The sequence below is a fragment of the Macaca fascicularis genome, chromosome 13, assembly GCF_037993035.2.
Source record: "Macaca fascicularis isolate 582-1 chromosome 13, T2T-MFA8v1.1".
Classification (NCBI taxonomy): Eukaryota; Metazoa; Chordata; class Mammalia; order Primates; family Cercopithecidae; genus Macaca; species Macaca fascicularis.
This window is the reverse complement of record NC_088387.1, coordinates 95,326,002-95,344,392: the sequence shown is the minus strand read 5'-3', so window position 1 is coordinate 95,344,392 and position 18,391 is coordinate 95,326,002. Positions and strand designations below refer to the sequence as shown.

Below are 18,391 nucleotides of genomic sequence, written 5' to 3'. Positions count from 1 at the left end.
AGTCCATGCCGGGGGCCATTCTGTAGTATGCTCAGGCCTTGCACTAAAACTGCACCTTCCTAGTTACTGTCCCTGTTTTGAGGAGTCCTTTAGGCCAGCATCAGATGCCACGCTGTCACTATGCTGTCTACCAGCCTCGCGGAGGGCAGACTGGCCTCCTTTGTCTCATTTTCCACATTGTCATCTGCTAGGGCCTCATTAGCCAAGAGTGACTGGTTTTCCCCTGAGAGCCATCAGCTCTTTACAGCTGATGAAGAGCTCTGCACACGTCTTTATGCAAGGTGGTGGGTAACTCTTGATCTTTTCTGCTTCTCATTCACGCAAGTAGCTGCCTCCAAAAAACATCTAAAGGCCCCTGGTGATGAAAGGCCCCAGATCTCCCATTTCTGCAGGTTTAGGCTGCCTCAGGAGCCCCAGTCCATGTCAGGCCCTAGTTGTAGGGAATTTAAGAGACCGCAGACCCCAAGCCACCCTGGCAGCTGGTGTCACTTAAACTGACACTTCGTTATATCTGTGCGCCAAGCAAGATCGTAATTGTCCTTGTGTCCCAGCCCTCACATTAAGCCTCTGTGTGGTGGCCTCGTTCTGCCTGGACTCCATTAGTAGATCCTGCCCAGAGTCCTGAAATTCCTGCCACAACCCCTCCACTCCACACCAGGATTTCCCCTTTATGTTGTGGCTCCTGCAGCCTAATGGTGTGGCTTCCCAGTTTCTCCTGTTCCTGAAAATCTCCCGGGGAGAGAAAATGCTCTCCTACTGAAACGCTGATGGGGACGGGTGGATTTAATTATTCACACCGCCTGTGGCACCCGTGCAGAGGCTGTGCACCTTGATGGACCGCCGCTGACCTACTTAGCATGCTCTAAGAAAGGTTGATTCACTTTAAGCATCTGGGTTTATAATAGAACAGTAATCCCAAGGAAAATCTCACCCGAACGATTAGCCAAGAAAGAAGGAGAGATCAAGTTGCATCTTTTTGTTCTTGTCAGACAGATCGTGGGGCCCTGAACCCTGCAAACAACACCCCACCCCCGCCCCGCCCCACCCCAGCTAGCGTCTGCTTGTTGATTTGGCAGCAGCAGCAGCCGGGACTAGGAAAACAAAACAGTTGAAAGCCTGGCCTTTCCGAGAACATCTGGGCCTCCATTGTACTTGGTCTCCAGGGATTTCTCTCCAGTACTTCTTTAGCCCACGCCTCGCTGGCCCCAGCCTCTGAAAGAGGCTGTGGCAGGCTCTGCCTGGCTCCCCTACTCACAGCCTGGTCACTTGACCCTCCTCCCTGCCCCAGGCAGCACCTCCCCAACACCCTACCACCTGCAGGCCCCGCCCTCCCCAGGCCCAGAACTAGGGTTTCCGGATGGTGCCAGGACCACCTGCTGGCTAACAATACAGACCTCATTCCAAAAAGGAGGTTATCTCTGTGAGGTGGCAGGGGGAGAGGGAGTGAAGAGGGAGAGCCAGTGACACCAACTGCGCTCAGAAGGGCCAGAATTTTAGTCTGGTTGCGGGTTCTCGTATTATTATTCTGCTTAAGTAGATGTTGCATTTAGTCTCTTTCATACGTATCTAGTATTACAGAGTAAAGAATGTTCTTACAGGCTCTTGAGCTCCACCCACCAATGGCTCTCCAGGATCAGGTGAAAATATCAGAATCAGATTTTTAAAACTACAGTCATTCACAAGCAAACCAGGTATGTGGCAAAATAAAAATAAATATAGGTACCAGCCCCTCACTAAGATATTGATAGAGAGGACAGACACGTGCAACTGAACAAGCTTCCTATGTACCTTTTCTGCCTTCCTCTCCCCACAAAAATATTTTAAGAACTGCTGTGTAGGCCAGTGATTTTCACCCTTTTGAAGCAAATTACATCAGAACTGTCAGAGCAGCTCCATCTTAAACAGGGGCTGGGTAAAATGAGGCTAAGACCTACTGGGCTGCATTCCCAGATGGTTCAGGCATTCTAAGTCACAAGATACAGGTCATAAAGACCTTGCTGATAAAATAGCTTGCAGTAAGGAAGCTGCCACGTCCCACCCAAACCAAGAGGGCCACAAGAAGTGACCTCTTGTCGTCCTCACTGCTACACTTCCACCAGTGCCATGACAGTTAACAAATGCCATGGCAACATCAGGAGGTTACCCTAGATGGTCTAAAAAAGGGAGGCACGAATAATCCACCCCTTGTTTAGCATATCACCAAGAAATGACCGTAAAAATGGGCAACCAGCAGCCCTGGAGCTTCTCTGTCTATGGAGTAGCCATTCTTTTATTCCTCTACTTTCTTTTTTTTTTTTTTTTTTTTTTGAGACAGTCTCACACTGTCACCCAGGCTGGAGAGCAATGGCAAGATCTCGGCTCACTGCAACCTCCGTCTCCTGGGTTCACACGATTCTCATGCCTCAGCCTTCCGAGTAGCTGAGATTACAGGTGCACACCATCACACCTGGCTAATTTTTTGTATTTTTAGTAGAGAAGGGGTTTCATTCTGTTGACCAGACTGGTCTCAAACTCCTGACCTGTGATCCACCCGCTTTGGCCTCCCAAATATTCCTCTACTTTCTTGATAAACTTGCTTTTGCTTTGTACTGTAAACTGGCCCTGAATTCTTTCTTGCACGAAATCCAAAAACCCTCTCTTGGGGTCTGGATAAGGACCCCTTTCCTGGAACAGAACCACTTGGGGAATTTTTGAAAGATCCAGTGTCCAGTCCCCAGCCCAGCCCAATTAACTCCGGTTCTGCGTTCTCCCTGTCATCCCTGGTAATTCTGAAGAACTTTGGTGGGGGGGTTGAGTGGCACAGGCTGTACTCCTGTTGCCCCTCCGACCCTCACCTTGTGAGCCAGGGCTGACATCCAAATCCCCTGGGTCTGCCTTGGGGAAGCTTGGGCCTGTCTTGTTTTGACCTTGCTGGTCCTTCTTATTTGCTTCTCTCTTTCTATTCACATTGCAATGCCTCCTAGTTGGGCTCCCAAACCCCAGCCCGGGGCCCAGAGCTTCTGTGCTTGTTAAGTTCCCTAACCCGGTGTCCTGCCCTCTTGTCTGTACCTATGGCAATCATCAGTGAGAGAGAAGTTGGCAGTGACAGAGATGCCATCAAACAGAAGTCCACTTGGGGCTGGCCCTCTTCCGTGAGGGTCCAGAGACTTGCTCTTGTCTGTGCCAGAGGCTCTCTGGTCCCAGAGACAGCTTCCCACCGACACAAAATTAGCATCGGGGAATCTTACCGTCAACCTGTGGGGGAAGCCAAATCCTAATCAAGAGTGCTTGTGCAGCATGGGATTGGCCTAGGGGACAGCCGGTAGCGCAGGCTAGGGTGGCCTGCCACCCCTCACCCCCATGGAAGATCCTGCCCCTTCCTGCCCTCCCACTGCAGAGGACTGGACCCCATCTGGTAGGGCCCTGAGGTATGCCCCGCTAGGACATAAATGAATTCCCTTTGGTGCCCAGCCCTGCCAGCTTCCTTACCAAGGATCCCATTTGTCTGCTTGGCAGGTTGCTTTTGCTACTTTTGTCTTCAAAATGTGCTCTCGTGGAATGAAGCCTATAAATGTGGCTCACTTCCTTTCTTCTTTTTCTTCAACTCCAGTATTCTGTTTCTGTTAAATTCTGGCCAAAATTTCTTTCCCATCTTTAAGCTCTGCAATGATACTTCCTGCTCATGGGGATCCAGACTCCTATGGTCTTGCTTATTAATTTATGTTCTCAAGTTCACTTATCTCTCCATCCCTGCAAGAAGTTGGATGGCACCTTAGAAATCATCTAGTCCCACCCACCCATTGATAGGAGACCCAGAGAGGATGCATGAACCTGCCAGGCGCTGTGGCTCATGCCTGTAATCCCAGCACTTTGGGAGGCCAAGTGGGGAAGATCGCTTGAGCCCAGGAGTTTGAGAGCAGCCTGGGCAACATGGCAAAACACCATCTCGACAAAAAATAGAAAATCAGCCAGGCGTGGTGGTGTGCGCTTGTAGTCCCAGCTGCTCAGTAGGCTGAGTGGGGAGGATCACCTGAGCCCAGGAAAGTTGAGGCTGCAGTGAGCTGTGATTGTACCACTGCACTCCAGCCTGGGTGACAGAGTGAGACCCTGTCTCAAAACAAAAACAAAAACAGAAGTTTGAGGATGCATGAGTAACCCACATCCCAGGGCCAGTTGGACCAGAAGTCAGGTTTCTTAGCCTTTTCACCACCCCATTTGGGGCCTCCTGAGACCTCAGGACTGAACCCCTTTCAGCCTGTGGCTGCATGCAAAATGTCTCTTGCTACTCTGTGGCCCCAAATTTCCCTGGACCAGATGAGGGTATCTGAGAAGGGGCACTCATCAGGCAGGCAGTTGAATGAGCTCTCTGCCTGCCCAAGACAGTAGCTTTATGAAATGCCGTTCCTCCCTGCAGGAATAACTGACATCAGTGCCTTAGAGCTGAATAGTTTTTACTATGTATAAAAGGTGGTTGTAAGGATTAGATGAGATGATGCATAACAAATGCTTCCCGAAGCGCCTGATGCAGAATATACACATGAAATAAATGTTAGCCCCCAGACTGGGACTACCTGCTTCCACCCCAGGCTCTTTTCTTTCAGTTCCTTGAGAAATGATCCACCCACTTTGGCTTCATGATGAAATTGCTCCACTGGGCACCAAGTGCCCATGCTACCTGTGTCCCTGGGCTTGGCTAGCAGGCACCCTGGCAGGCCTTCTCTGGGAATCGGCCCTCACCTCCCAGCTCATTTTCCATGCCCATTCTTCCTGCTGCCCCACCGCCCCTCCGGCCTAACTGTGGGGGTTGAGATTAGCATAGCTGGGCTCCTCTCTCCACTTTCTTCTGTGACTCACCCACAGGCTGTAAAGAGCCCTGTGAAGGCTTCATGAAGTGATTTCCCCTCCCCTGCCACCTGGAGGACATCCCTCTACCCCCTCCATCGGTACCTAGTCTGCTTGTAGAGGGTATATTAGTTTTCTGCTGTGTAACTAATTGCCTCAAATTCAGCAACCTAAAACACCGATTTATTAACTCACAGTTCTGAAAGTTATTAACTCACAGTTCTAACTCACAGTTAGAAATCTGGGCACGGCATGACTAAATCTTCAGCTCAGAGCCTCTCAAGCTGCCATCCAGGTGTCAGTGAGCTGCATTCTCATCTGGACTCCAGGGTTCCCTGCCAAGCTCGTGTAGTTGTGGCAGAATTCCATTTCTTGGAGTTCAAGGACTGACGTCCCTGTTTCCTTGCTGGCTTTCAGCCTGCAAGCGGATCTCAGCGCCTGGAGGCTGCCAGCACCCCTTGCCAACTGTCCCTTCCATCTTCAAAGCCAGCAACATACTCACCTCAGGTCCCTCTCCTGTTTCAAATCTCTGACTAGAATCTCTTTCACCAGGCGACCAGGTGGGAATCCGTACCTTTTTTTGTTTGTTTGTTTGTTTTGAGACAGAGTCTCGCTCTGTCACCAGGCTGGACTGCAGTGGCGCAATCTCAGCTCACTGCAACCTCCACCTTGCAGGTTCAAGCGATTCTCCTGCATCAGCCTCCCAAGTAGCTGGAACTACAGGCGCCCGCCTCCATGCCCAGCTAATTTTTGTATTTTTAGTAGAGACGAGGTTTCACTGTGTTGGCCAGAATGGTATCTATCTCTTGACCTTGTGATCCGCCCACCTCGGCCTCCCAAAGGGCTGGGATTACAGGCGTGAGCCACCGTGCCCAGCCAAACCATACCTTTTATGAGCTCACCTGATTAGTCCAGACCCACTGAGGATAATCTCCTTTTTTTCAAGGTCAGCCGTGCCATGGAATATAACCTAATCATGAGTATGTTTTCCCATCTTATTCACAAGATCCTGGCCACACTCAGTGAGAGGCAGTCATACAGGGATGTAGGTCACTGGAAGTCATCTTAGAATTCTGCCTACCCCAGGGAGTCACATGCAAAAACATGGCTATCCTATAGACATTTTGCCCTAGTACATCTCCACTCCAACTATCTTGCTTAAACTACTTAAATCATTATTTATTTATTTATTATTTATTTATTTTAGAGATAGAGTCTGGCCCTGTCGCCCACGCTGGAGTGTAGTGGCATGATCATATCTCACTGCAGAGTCAACAACCTGGGCTCAAGTCATCCTCCCACCTCAGCCTCCTGAGTAGCTGGGACTGCAGGCACATGCCACCATGCCCAGCTAAGTTTTTTATTTTTATTTTTTGTAGAGACTGGATCTGGCTACCTTGCCCAGGCTGGTCTTGAATTCTTGGCTTCAAGTGATCCTCCTGCCTCGGCCTCCCAAAGTGTTAGGATTACAGGCGTCAGCCATCATGCTCGGCCTACTTAAACCTTTTTAAGACTCCACATTTACATTTTTATTTATTTATTTATTTATTTATTTTATTTTACTTATTTTTTTGAGATGGAGTCTTGCTCTGTCACCCAGGCTGGAGTGTAGTGGTGCGATCTCAGCTCACTACAACCACCGCCTCCTGGGTTCAAGCAACTCCCCTGTCTCAGCCTCCCAAGTAACTAGGAATACAGGCGCCCGCCACCATGCCTGGTTAATTTTTGTATTTTTAGTAGAGATGGGGTTTCTCCATGTTGGTCCGGCTCATCTCGAACTCCTGATCTCAGGCTATCCGCCCGCCTCAGCCTCTCAAAGGGCTGGGATTACAGGTGTGAGCCACTGTGCCCAGCCCACATTTACATTTTTTAAATCAAAAATCACCTTAGTCCCCCTTCACCTCACAGCTCTCTCTATGCCTGATGCGGTGTCCCTGCAATGGCTCCCTGTTGTCTAAGACATCAAGTTTGGATGTATGGATCTTCCCCCTGGGCAACCCCCGATCTGACCTTGCCCTCCCATCGATCCCTCATGGCCAGCTGCTCCCCACACGCACCCATCCATCAGGAAGACGCCCTCCATGGACATCCTATGCTGCCTGTTGCCGGCTCTCTCCACCCCTGCACAGAGCCTCTCCTTCAAGGCAAACACCCTCTCATCTCACTCCTTCTTCAGCTAACCCAGCTCCAGGATGTCACTTTCTTCTCCCCAGCTGAAATAACTTGTCATCCTGGGGCTTTCAAATTGTTTCCCATATTAAGTTTGTTTCTCAACAAGATTGAAGACCCTTTGAGGAGCAGAGACCACAGTTTAACTTGTGACTCGCCAAAGAACCCAGATAGCTCTAATGGTGTAGTCGACATCCAAGAAATGGATGTCATCATGGAGTGGGAGTTATCAGCACAGACTGGGGCTATGAATGCCAGAGTTTGGATTTCAGTTACACATTCACTTGCTATGTAATGTGGGCAAGTTAATCTGTCTTTCCCTTCATTTTCATATATGGAAAATGGAGATTATAATGGTTCTTTATAAGTGCTAGTTGAGCTATTATTTGTAAAGAACTTAAAAAGAATACTTGGTGCTTATTAAGCATTATGTGAGTGTTTGTTAAATAAATAGATAGATCATGTTGATCAAAGTCAGACCCCTTGAAACTCCATTTGTACTATAGTTTCCTCATAAGCATACATATTAAACAGTTAAGCATCAAATAGGAAGTAAAAGAACTGAATTTCGTTCCTACCGTTAGAATTTCTGTGTGTGTTTTAGAGTTTGAACGGAGTCCGATAGTAATAGTGACAAATTCTAGATAATTTTCTCTCTTCTCTCTTTCTCTTAAAGGCAGAAATAGCCAGTAATAAACTCTGCAGGCATCAGGAGCTATTTAAAGATGTCCTGCTTCAAACCAGCTACTTTCAAAACCTTGCTGGCAACTTTCATTCTATGTGTACATTAATTGGCAGGCCAAAATGTAGGCCAAGTTGATCCTTCTTAGAACTGATGTGAATGAGGAGATCTATCATTTCTTATAAATTTGTATCTCTAGCATTGAAAAAAACCTCCTATGGTGACCAAGCAGCTCCTCAACTTCTAGAATAGTGTTTGCAAAGAATTTATCAATGCAGATTATTACATTTTTAAAACCTTTGATTCAGAATAAAATAAATACACCCTCTGTGATTGAGGCCAAGTGTCCTGGAAATCTTTCATGCTTAGTACAAGAAGCTTTGCTTTATGCTCTCATCCACTGGAATTTATAAAAGGAAAAAAGGAAGAAGAAAAATATATACTGTACGTGCACTTCAGTGATACATATTACACATGAATGACATTTTTCTCCCTTCTTCCTCTTTTACTTTTCTTAAATTAAGCTCGTATCTTTTTTAATATTTCAAGAAATATTTGAATATGGCCTTTTCTTAATTGGAAATATCTGTTCTCCCAAACCTCACAGAGGTTACCTTTGAAGTTGCCATATTCCTATGTTGAAAATAAGGGACATATCAGCCGGGCACGGTGGCTCACGCCTGTAATCCCAGCACTTTGGGAGGCCGAGGCGGGCAGATTACGAGGTCGGGAGATCGAGACCATCCTGGCTAACATGGTGAAACCCCATCTCTACTAAAAATACAAAAAATTAGCCAGGCGTGCTGGTGGGCACCTGTAGTCCCAGCTATTCGGGAGGCTGAGGCAGGAGAATGGCGTGAACCTGGGAGGCAGAGCTTGCAGTGAGCTGAGATCGCGCCACTGCACTCCAGCCTGGGTGACAGAGTAAGACTCCGTCTCAAAAAAAAAAAAAAAAAAGAAAGAAAGAAAGAAAATATGGGACATATCTTGGTTCATTTACAGGTAGAAATGTACGTGGGTGTTGGATCCTCTCCCCTGGGTAGTTTCAGCCTCCTTGTTCCCTTGTGTTATCACTGCAGCCAGCCACATTTTTCTCTCCTTCTGATGCTTTTTTGTTTCTTGTTGACTAAAACTGAAGCCCTGTAAGGATCTTTAATTAGTGACTAAATAAATATACAACTGTGGGCCAACTATTGTAAGAACGTTCTCACTGACAATTGTTTCTCACTCATGCTGCACACACATCACACACACTATCTCACACTCACACTTGCTCTCACACACACAGTTTTAGAGCTGGAAGTACCATTAGAGATTAATAAATACTACCCCAATTCATAAATAATTTTCTGTTTAGACTTAAACGATCCACAGTATTCTCAATTAATATTTTAAAATAAAATTAAACAAGGCGGGGCTCAGTGGCTTGGTGGCTCACGCCTGTAATCCCAAAGCTTTGGGAGGCCAAGGCAAGAGGATCACTTGAGGCCAGGAGTTTAAGATCAGCCTGGGCAACATAGTAAAACCCCATCTCTATAAAAAATACAAAAATTAGCCAAGCATGATGGTGTGTACCTGTAGTCCTAGCTACTAGGGGGGCTGAGGCAGGAGGAGTTTGAGCTCACTTGAGCTCAGGAGTTTGAGGCTGCAGTGAGCTATGATCATGCCACTGCACTCCAGTGACAGAGCAAAACTCTGTCTAAAAACAGAAAAAAAAAATTGGTAAATGTTAGTGAACTCTACTCTTGGAAAGAGTATGTATAGAAAGAAGGAGAACATGATTAGGTAACCTGAGAAGCCACCTTTTAAAAACAAAAAAAAAGGTATAATTAATGTTTGATAAGCTGCACATTTTAAAGTACACAGTTTGATACATTTTGACATATACATACATCATGAAGCCATCACAGTATATATATTCATCATTCCTGAAAGTTTCTTTGTGTTCCGGTAATTTTCTCCCAACTGTCACCCCAGGTTACCATTGTTTTATGTCACTATAGTTTGCATTTTCTACCATTTCTATATAAATGGAATAATGCAATATGCATTCCTTTTTTTGTCTGGCTTCTTTCCCTCAGTAGTATTAAGTTTTTCACTGTTACAGATAAAGCTACTGTGAACATTCATATACACATATTTGTCTGGACATAGGCTTTTATTTCTCTTGGGTAATTACCCAGCAGTGGAATTTGTTTGTCGTATGGTAGGTCTACGTTTAGCTTTTTAAGAAATTGCCACCTGGTTTTCAAAGTGGTTGTAACAATTTCCCATCAGTAGTCACTCCATATCATTCCCACCACTTGTTGTGGTCAGTCTTTTTAATTTTAGCCATTCTAATAGGTGTGTAGTGGTATCTCAGTGTGGTTACAATGTGCATTTCCTTCGTGACCAGTGTTGAATGTCTTTACATGTGCCTATATACTTTCTATATGTTTTTGGTGAAGTGTCTGCTCATACCTTTTCCCCGTCTTTTAGTAAGTTGTTGACTTTTAAATATCTGAATATAAGAGTTGTTTTCTTTTTTCTTTCTTATTCTTTTTTTTTGAGATGGGGTTTTTTGTTTGTTTGTTTTTTGTTTTTTGTTTTTTAGTAGAGACGGGGTTTCACCATGTTGGCCAAACCGGTCTTGAACTATTGACCTCAGGTGATCTGCTGGCTTCAGCCTCCCAAAGTGCTGGGATTACAGGCATGAGCCACCACACCCGGCCCAAGAGTTGTTTATAGTCTAATTACAGGTCATTTATTAGATATATGTTTTGCAAATTTTTCTCCCAGTCTGTTACTTACTTTTTCCTTTTCTTAAGTGTTTTTTGAAGAGCAGTAGTTTTTAATTCTGAAGTCCAATTTATCGATTTTTTCTTTCTACTTTATGCTTTTCGTGCTGTAATCAATAAATTTTTGCAGAATCCAAGGTCTCTAAGATTTTCTCCTATGTTTTCTTTTAGAAGTTTGTAATTTTAGCTTTTACAGTTCAGTCTATGATCTATTTTAAGTTAATTTTTATATATGGTATGTGGTAAGCATCTACTTTTTTTTTTTTTTTTTTTTTTTTTGCAAATGGCTGTCTAATTGTTTCAGAGCCATTTATTGAAAAGATTATCCCTTGTCAAAAATCAATTGACCATACATGTGCCAGCCTATTTTTGGACTCTTCTTTTGATCTGTTTGTCTATTTTTACACCAATACCACAGTCTCTTATTGTAACTTTACAGTAAGTCTTGAAATCAGGCAGTGTAGGTGTTCCAACTCTGTACTTTTTCAAAGTTGTATGGCTATTTTATGTCCCTGGAAGCAAATAGTTTAGGGCAGGCTGCAAATCAAAAACATAAAGAAATGAATACATTAACCAAGCACTTGATAAACATTCTCAGTCCTTAACATGGCCTCTTTCTGTTGGCTAAAAGTTAGGAATTTTCTTTAAAATTTTCTCAAGTTATTTGGAGGGAAAAATCTATGACATGATTATAAATATTGATATAAATGTATTGTCTTCATATCACCCATGTCTAATTTAAAGTAAATTACAATGACATCATGGGGAAGAACTCATGCTTCCTCTTGCCTCAGATTTAGAGTTGGTGGAGAAGAGGGGTAGGCTGGGGGCTCCTGAGAGGACTAGATTGGGATTCAACTTTTCCTGGACTGAATCTAACCACTAAGCCACCGCCCCACCCCCCTTTCCCTCAGTCAGTTTTCTATTCTTTACAGTATCCTTTGTTACCTTCAGGCCTGGGCTGGAACTTCTCTTTTCTGGTTTATTGCCTTGATTCTCACACTGCCAGGCAAAACACATTCTAGGACCTAGGTTTAGGAGAGCACTTTGGCTCCCAATCTAGAAGCCCTAGACTTAGTGGCCATCAAAGAGTATATTTTTCCCACCAGGTGGAAAATACAGTCCTCAAAATGGGGTGTGTTCAGCCCCCGAGGGGATCTGGGACCTCAGACCCTGAGCTGGTGCATGGCAGCACATGGCTGTCACAGGATCTGAGGTTAGGCATCCATCACCCAACCCCTCTGCAATAGGGATGCACCTGAGCTGTCAGGCCTGGACCTCAGGCCCACCCATCAGAGCACTTCCACACCCATTCATCACTTATTTTGATCTTTGAATCCCCCTCAGGCAGATCTTATCCTTCCTTTGCAGACGGAAAGCAGGGTCCCAGAGAGGTGAAATAACTTGCCGAGCTAATAAGGGCAGGGCAGGCCTGTCTGCCACCCACTGACTCGCAGCCCCCATTCCTGGAAACCACGTTAACAGGGCAGCCTCTCGGCAGCTCTATGGCACTGTCCCCTCCATAGCTTTGGGACTAAAATGAGGGTCTTGCTACGTTGAGGCAGCTGAGGGATGGAGAAAGCAGAGTTACATGTGTCTTATTGCTCTCTGGCATCTGGGGTAGCCTGGATGTTTAATAAACATCATCATGGCCTGCTGGCCTGTAAACGTCCCTTTTTGGGGTTAGAAGGGGCTTTGCTAAGGATGTGGGTGACAAAGGGCCTCTCACTGTGGCTCTGTTTCAGAGCGGCTCTCCGGAAACTGGCAGCCACATTCCCTGTACCACACAGCTCCTCTGAAGAGCCTCTCCAGTCTCCATGGAAACCGCATGTCGGGAGCCAGCCGGCTCCGTACTGTGGCTTTGTATTAAACACAATGAATTTAAATTGGATGCTCGGCACTGAAGATAATCATTCTGGATTAGAGAGAAGCCTGGAGCTCCTCATTTCATCATTTTAAATGTTGGCACAATTCTCACTTTTTGCCCTGTAATTCAAGCCCAAGCCACACCTACCCCTCTGTTTCTAAGCTGCAGTTAGGTCCGATTTCATTTGGGTTTTTCTCCATTCTTTGAGGAATCTTGGAGCTGGGGAGCCCCTGCGTCAGGCCAGGGCTACTCTAGCCTTGTGTAAAGGAAACCAGGGGGCTCTAGAGTCTGGCTGTGTGATTTTCTCAGGCCCCGGTTTTTTTATTTGTGAAATGAGAAGAGTAATCCCTACCCTACGGAGGCATTTTTAAAAAGTATTTATTGTGGTAAACTACATGCAACATAAAATTTACCATTTGACTGTTTTTAAGGGTACAGTTCTGTGGCATGAAGTACATTCGCATTGCTGTGCAACCATCATCACTGTCCACCTCCGAAACGTTTTCATCTTCCCCACTGGCTCTCTATCGATGAGGCTGAACGAATGAGAAGTTCCCATTAAACATTGATTCCCCATTCCTCCCTCCCCTAGTCCCTGGCAACACCATCTTATTTTCTCTCTCTGATTTTGACTACTCCAGGTCCCTCACATAAATGGAATCATACTGTATTTGTTGTTTTGTGACTGGCTTGTTTCACTTAGCATAAGGTCCTCAAGACTCATCCATGTTGCGGCGGGTGTACGAATGTCCTTCCTTTTTAAGGCTGAATAATACTCCATTGTACATAGATACCACATTTTGCTTCTCCATTCATCTGTCTATGGATACCTAGGTTGCTACCACCTTTTGGCCGCTGTGAATGCTATGAACATGGGTGTACAAATACCTGTTTGAGTTCCTGCTTTCCATTACAGAGTCATTTTGAGAATCAAATAAGATAATAAATATTAAGAACATTGCACATAGTAGGCTGTCAGTAAATGCTAATTTCTTTCCTGAAAGTATGTTAAACCCAGGAGCTAATGCCACAGTGGCCTGATGACTTCAGTGAGAGTGATATCACTTTTGCTAGCAAGCTGCTTCTGTATCCCTGGGACTTGCTGATCTGCCATGTCTGGGAATTCGCCCAATTCATTCAGGGCTTAAAGGAAATGTCTTCAGCATGGAAATGTGCCTCACGTCTCACCATAAAAACCATGCATGTTTCTACATTTCTCCCACCAGTGGGTGTTCATGTATTTCTAGTTCCAAAATGTAAAAAAAAAAGTGTTAGAGCTGATATATATACTAACTTATCAGTGTTCTATTTTAAGTACACCCTCTGGGAGACCCTGAAGCTGGGGTGGGATCGCCCAGGCTGGGAGGTTCTGTGCCGAGTTACTATTTTAGCAGCAGCCTCAGACCAGTTTTCAGTATTACAGAAGAGTGTGGGATTTGGAGTAAAAATACCTGGATCGCAACCTTGGCTGGTCTCTCAAAACCTGAGAAGATGACCATGTCTGTTTCACATGGCTGTGAAGATTAGATGGGAGAGTACCTCATTGTGCTGATGCAGGAGGCAGAAAGGGGCCAGGTCTTTGGGCTGGTCTGCACCCTTGCAGTAGATTCTCTCTGGGTCTAGTTTCATCCGAGAGCCTTCTGTGAGGGAGCACCCCCTTGCTGCTTAGAAGCCCTCCAGGGGTGAGAATCACAGACCTCGGAATCGTCTTTCCCTGGGGGGTCCTCTGGTCTTCCCAGGCGTTGCTGAGGCAGCCCTGGAGCCAGCTCCCCTTTGTACTTAGGAATTTGTGACAGAAGGGAAGGAGGGGCAGGGGCTTTTGCACAGCCTCCTGACCCATGCATGACCCGGCTGCTCCCTAGCTTACCAATCAGGCCTGTTCTTTATTGATGGGGCTGAAGGGAGGAGGGGAAGCAGGGATTTCACACAGAATCACAGACCTTTCTCACTTCTCAGCAGTGGTTGCTGGCAGCGTGGGATGTGCCTGGGATCTGTCCACCTGTTGAGCAGGAGCCAGGGCAGGCTGAAATCAGGGCTTCCTGAATAGATGTGTTCTTTGTCTCTGGGACAAGAAAGGTCCCTAGGCTACTCACATATGGGGAGCAGGAATTCAGGACTCCCAGGGAGGGCCTGCATCTTAACCACTAAAGGGAGCTCACCTCTTCTTGAAGCCAGTGAGCCCTAGGGAGTTTCTGTGCCTTGGTAAGAGGCTTTGCTTGGCTTCCATAACCCCATACCCCGTGGGCTTCCTCCTACTTCTTTGCAATTCCTTCCCAGTCTCCTTCCTGGTCTTGTCTTCATCTTGATGCTCTCCTATGCTGTGGCCTCTCAGGGTCCTATTCCAGAGTGTCTCTTCCTCTTACCCATCCTCTCCCCCTACATAATCTGTTACTGACGACTCCCATTTAGACCTGCAGCCCAGCCACCAGCCACCTCTGTGCACCTCCCTACTACACATTGTGCATTGGATGCCCCAAAAGCCCAACTTAACACGCTCCTTGTCCTCCATACAACCCCACTCCTCTTCGAGGGATACCTCCTGCAGGTAACCCATCCACCCAAGCCAGGCCTACTTGCTAAAGACCAGGGACTCCTAAGGGATACAGCCAGAACCCAAATCCAGGTCTGTCAGGCTCCAGAGTTCAGGCTTCTCCCACCATTGCCCCTGCCTCCATGCACCATCGGAGAATTGAACTGCATTTCTAACCAACTGAATAATGCAAATGTCACTCTGAGCCCCAAACCAAACTCAGCATGCCCTGGGACCCCTTCCCATTTTGTGACTATGCTGGACTTCTGCCTGGACCCCTTTGTTGACCATCCCTAACCCCTGGGCTCCCAGCCCCTCAGCTCTTCCAGAGTGCTTTCTCTGCCCCAGCTCCTGGTTCAGAGTGGGTCCATTACAATGGCATGGAAACTTCAGCCAAGCCCTGTCACTGCCTGTCTGGTTGACTCTGCAGTGCATTTTCCAAATGGTTTTCCTAAGCCTCACCTTGGCTCAGACCAACACTCATGATTTCCCCCAAAACCTTCCATCTGGGATTTTGGCTTTATTTCCTGTTCTACTAAGAAGTCTGGGACAAAGGGCCTGCACTTCCTCCGCTCTCCTCCCAGTCTCCTCTGATCACCTCCATCTTTAGCCACCCCTCTCCTGAATGAATGGGAGGAAGGTCCCTCTAGCCTAATAGATGAGAATATCAGCTCTCAGTTTCCTCATCTGAACAATGAGGATAATATTGGCCCCTATTTGGGGGAGAATTAAACTGGCACAGGAAGTGCTTCATGATGTTAATTATTAGCAATTTTTATCAACACTTGAATGTCTCTTAATCATCTCTGTCTCCATGTGTCTAAAAATTCCCTTCCCCCTAAATTTGATTTTCCCTCTCCTGATGCCATTTTTTCAGCCACCCAAGCATAAAACCTCCCCCGTTATTTATTTTCACCTCCTCGTCTGTCATCAAAGCTTGCTGCTTCTTCCAAGAAACATGAATCACATATGTCTCTTCCAACCCAGCCTCCAGTCAGGTCCATCATCCCAACACTGCCCTTCAGCTTGCACACTACGGCCAGAGTGATGTTGCGAAGTCTGATGTTCATACTCTTCCTCTGCCCAGAGCCTGCTTGTGGCTGCACGTGGCTTACAGCAGAGATCAAGTGCATCCCAGCTCCCCCGACAGCCTCCCGTCCTGGGCCAGACATGTCCAGGGATGGCAGTGTGGCCCGACTCCTATTTGTAAATGTGCTCCTAAACCCCACACTCCCTAAACTCCCTCGCTACCACCACCTCCACTTGTCACACAAGGTGACAAACTTTGCCAATGCAATGGAATCAGTTTAATCAAAGTCCCCAGTTTGGTCCTAATCAGACCTGCCTCAGCCGGAACCTCAGCCTGTTCTCTGTCTTCCTGCTGTGCCTCTGACTTTGCTATGCTGTTTGCTACCCTGGAGCATCCTGGCCTGGTCCTGGTCAAATCATGCCTACCCACTGCTCACAGCCTTCCTATCATAACATGACCTTTCCTTCCACTGGGCTGCTTTTGCACTTGCTGCTCTCCATCATCATCGAGGAATACTATCTCTTGCTGCCTTGTAGTCTCATAGTATTTTGAAGTCATTCCTAGTCATTCCTATTAACACTGAACTTTTCTCCTTTCCTGTTTGCCAGTTGGACTCTAAGCTCCTTAAGATGCTTACATTTCTTCTTCTGGAGCGTCTGATACACATAATAGAGGGCACACAGTGTACGTATTAGTGCTACCTACAAATTATGCTTCTTGTTCCTCAGGAATATTTACTGGGCTCCTGCTATGTGCAGGCACTGGGTTAGGTGCCTTATATGCCGTATGTCATTTAATTCTCATAGTAACTCCATGAGAGAAGTATTACTATCTCTGTTTTACAAAGGGAGAAATGGAGCTCAAGGAGATTAAGTAGCTTGCTGAAGATCTTACAACTAATAAAGGATGGAGCTGGAATTTAAACCTAGATCTGCCTGCCTGAATGTCTGATTCTTGTCAGGATACTATAGTATTAATGTGCTTTAAGTGGCAGGCAGATTCAGTATGAGAATTTTTGTTTTTCAGAATATATTGTGGATCGAATGTTGCCTGTTTCCTCTGTAGAAAATTGAAAGAACGAAGTGTGAGTTTTAGATACGATAACATTTAGAGTGACAGCAAAGTAAGGTCAGGAAGTGGGACCATGCCCTGGATGATGTGGTAAAGGCTGTAGACCCAGAAGGTAGGAGTGGAAAGTAAAAGGAAGTTTAGGAGTGCAATCAATTACAAAGGTGCAATTTAGGGAAAACCTGTCAGCTTCAGGATGAGCTCAACAGGCTGCAACTTATCAGTCAAGATAAGGCCTGAGGGCTGTATGTAGCCAAAGGGACAGAGAGTGGGGCCTCAGAGAACAAATTATGCATCTCTCGGATGCCCTGGATGAGGCTGTTTTCTTAAGGAGTATCTGACAGAAGGTGCTGGGGTTGGGTGTGGGGTTGGGGGTGGCACAAAGAGGATGGAGTGGGGTCAGCATGCAAGCTGCCTGGAAGGGGATCATCAGAGAAATGGTCAAGTGGTCAAGTGTCCTCAGCAACCCCCAACCCATGTGAATTAGCTGAGTTGACAATGAAGCCCAGTGTAAGGCCATTAAGAGCCTGATTCCCCTACATCAGGCCAGCATAGGTGATAAGCTGATGGCTGGACTGGCCACATAATTTGCAGGGCCCAGTGCAAAAGGAAAATATGAGACTCCTTGTTTAAAAATTGTTAAGAATTTCCAGATGGTGACAGCAGAACATTAAAACAAGCACAGAATGGCCGGGCTCAGTGGCTCACGCCTGTAATCCCAGCACTTTGAGAGGCTGAGGCAGGCAGATCACCTGAGATCAGGAGTTCGAGACCAGCCTGGCCAACATGGTGAAATCCCGTCTTTACTACAAACACAAAAAATTAGCCAGGAATGGTGGCACACACCTATAGTTCCAGCTATTGGGGAGGCTGGGGTACGAGAATCGCTTGAACCCGAGAGGCAGAGGTTTCAGTAGCCAAGATCACGCCACTGCACTCCAGCAGCCTGGGAGACAGAGCGAGAGTCTGTCTCAAAAAAAAAAAAAAAAAAAAAAGCAAGCGCAGAGCCCTTCTAAATGTAGGGCCTTGTGCAGCTGCACGGGCGACAGGCCCATGGAGCTGGGCCTGGATGGTGGGCTTGTGATTCAGAATGGGAAAGGTGTTTCCTGCATGCCAGGCATGGTTCCAGGTACCATACATGCATCATCTCGCTTGATGAAATGCTTGGACCCATTATGGGGGTTGCTCACATCCCATGGTGATGTTCAAAGCTTGCTTTCCAGATGGCCAATAAGTAGCCAAGAGAATGCTGAAGGCGAAGGAAGTTACCATGAGCAATAGAGAAACTATTGAGCTGGTTATTTTTTTGTTTCTCTTGTACTTCGGGAGGATGTGAATAAAAGATGGAAGATAATTTTAATGTGAAAAGAAAAGGAAGTGGTTCAGCAATTCCAAGAGAGGCAGATCCATCTGAACAAATGATAGCTTTTCCAGCAGCATTAAGAGC

At 46.3% G+C, this 18,391-nt stretch overlaps 1 protein-coding gene and 1 long non-coding RNA gene across 8 annotated transcripts in view; one reads left to right on the top strand and one right to left on the bottom strand.

Moving 5' to 3' along the window:
- The window catches only part of DPYSL5 (dihydropyrimidinase like 5), a 103,106-nt gene that overhangs the window by 52,991 nt on the left and 31,724 nt on the right, over positions 1–18,391 (top strand). The gene's annotated exons all lie outside the window — the stretch shown is intronic.
- On the bottom strand, positions 12,677–13,992 carry LOC135966858 (uncharacterized). The gene is made up of 2 exons (XR_010580532.2): positions 13,856–13,992; positions 12,677–12,852 (listed from the first exon to the last, which is right to left on the bottom strand). It is a non-coding gene; the product is annotated as an uncharacterized lncRNA (long non-coding RNA).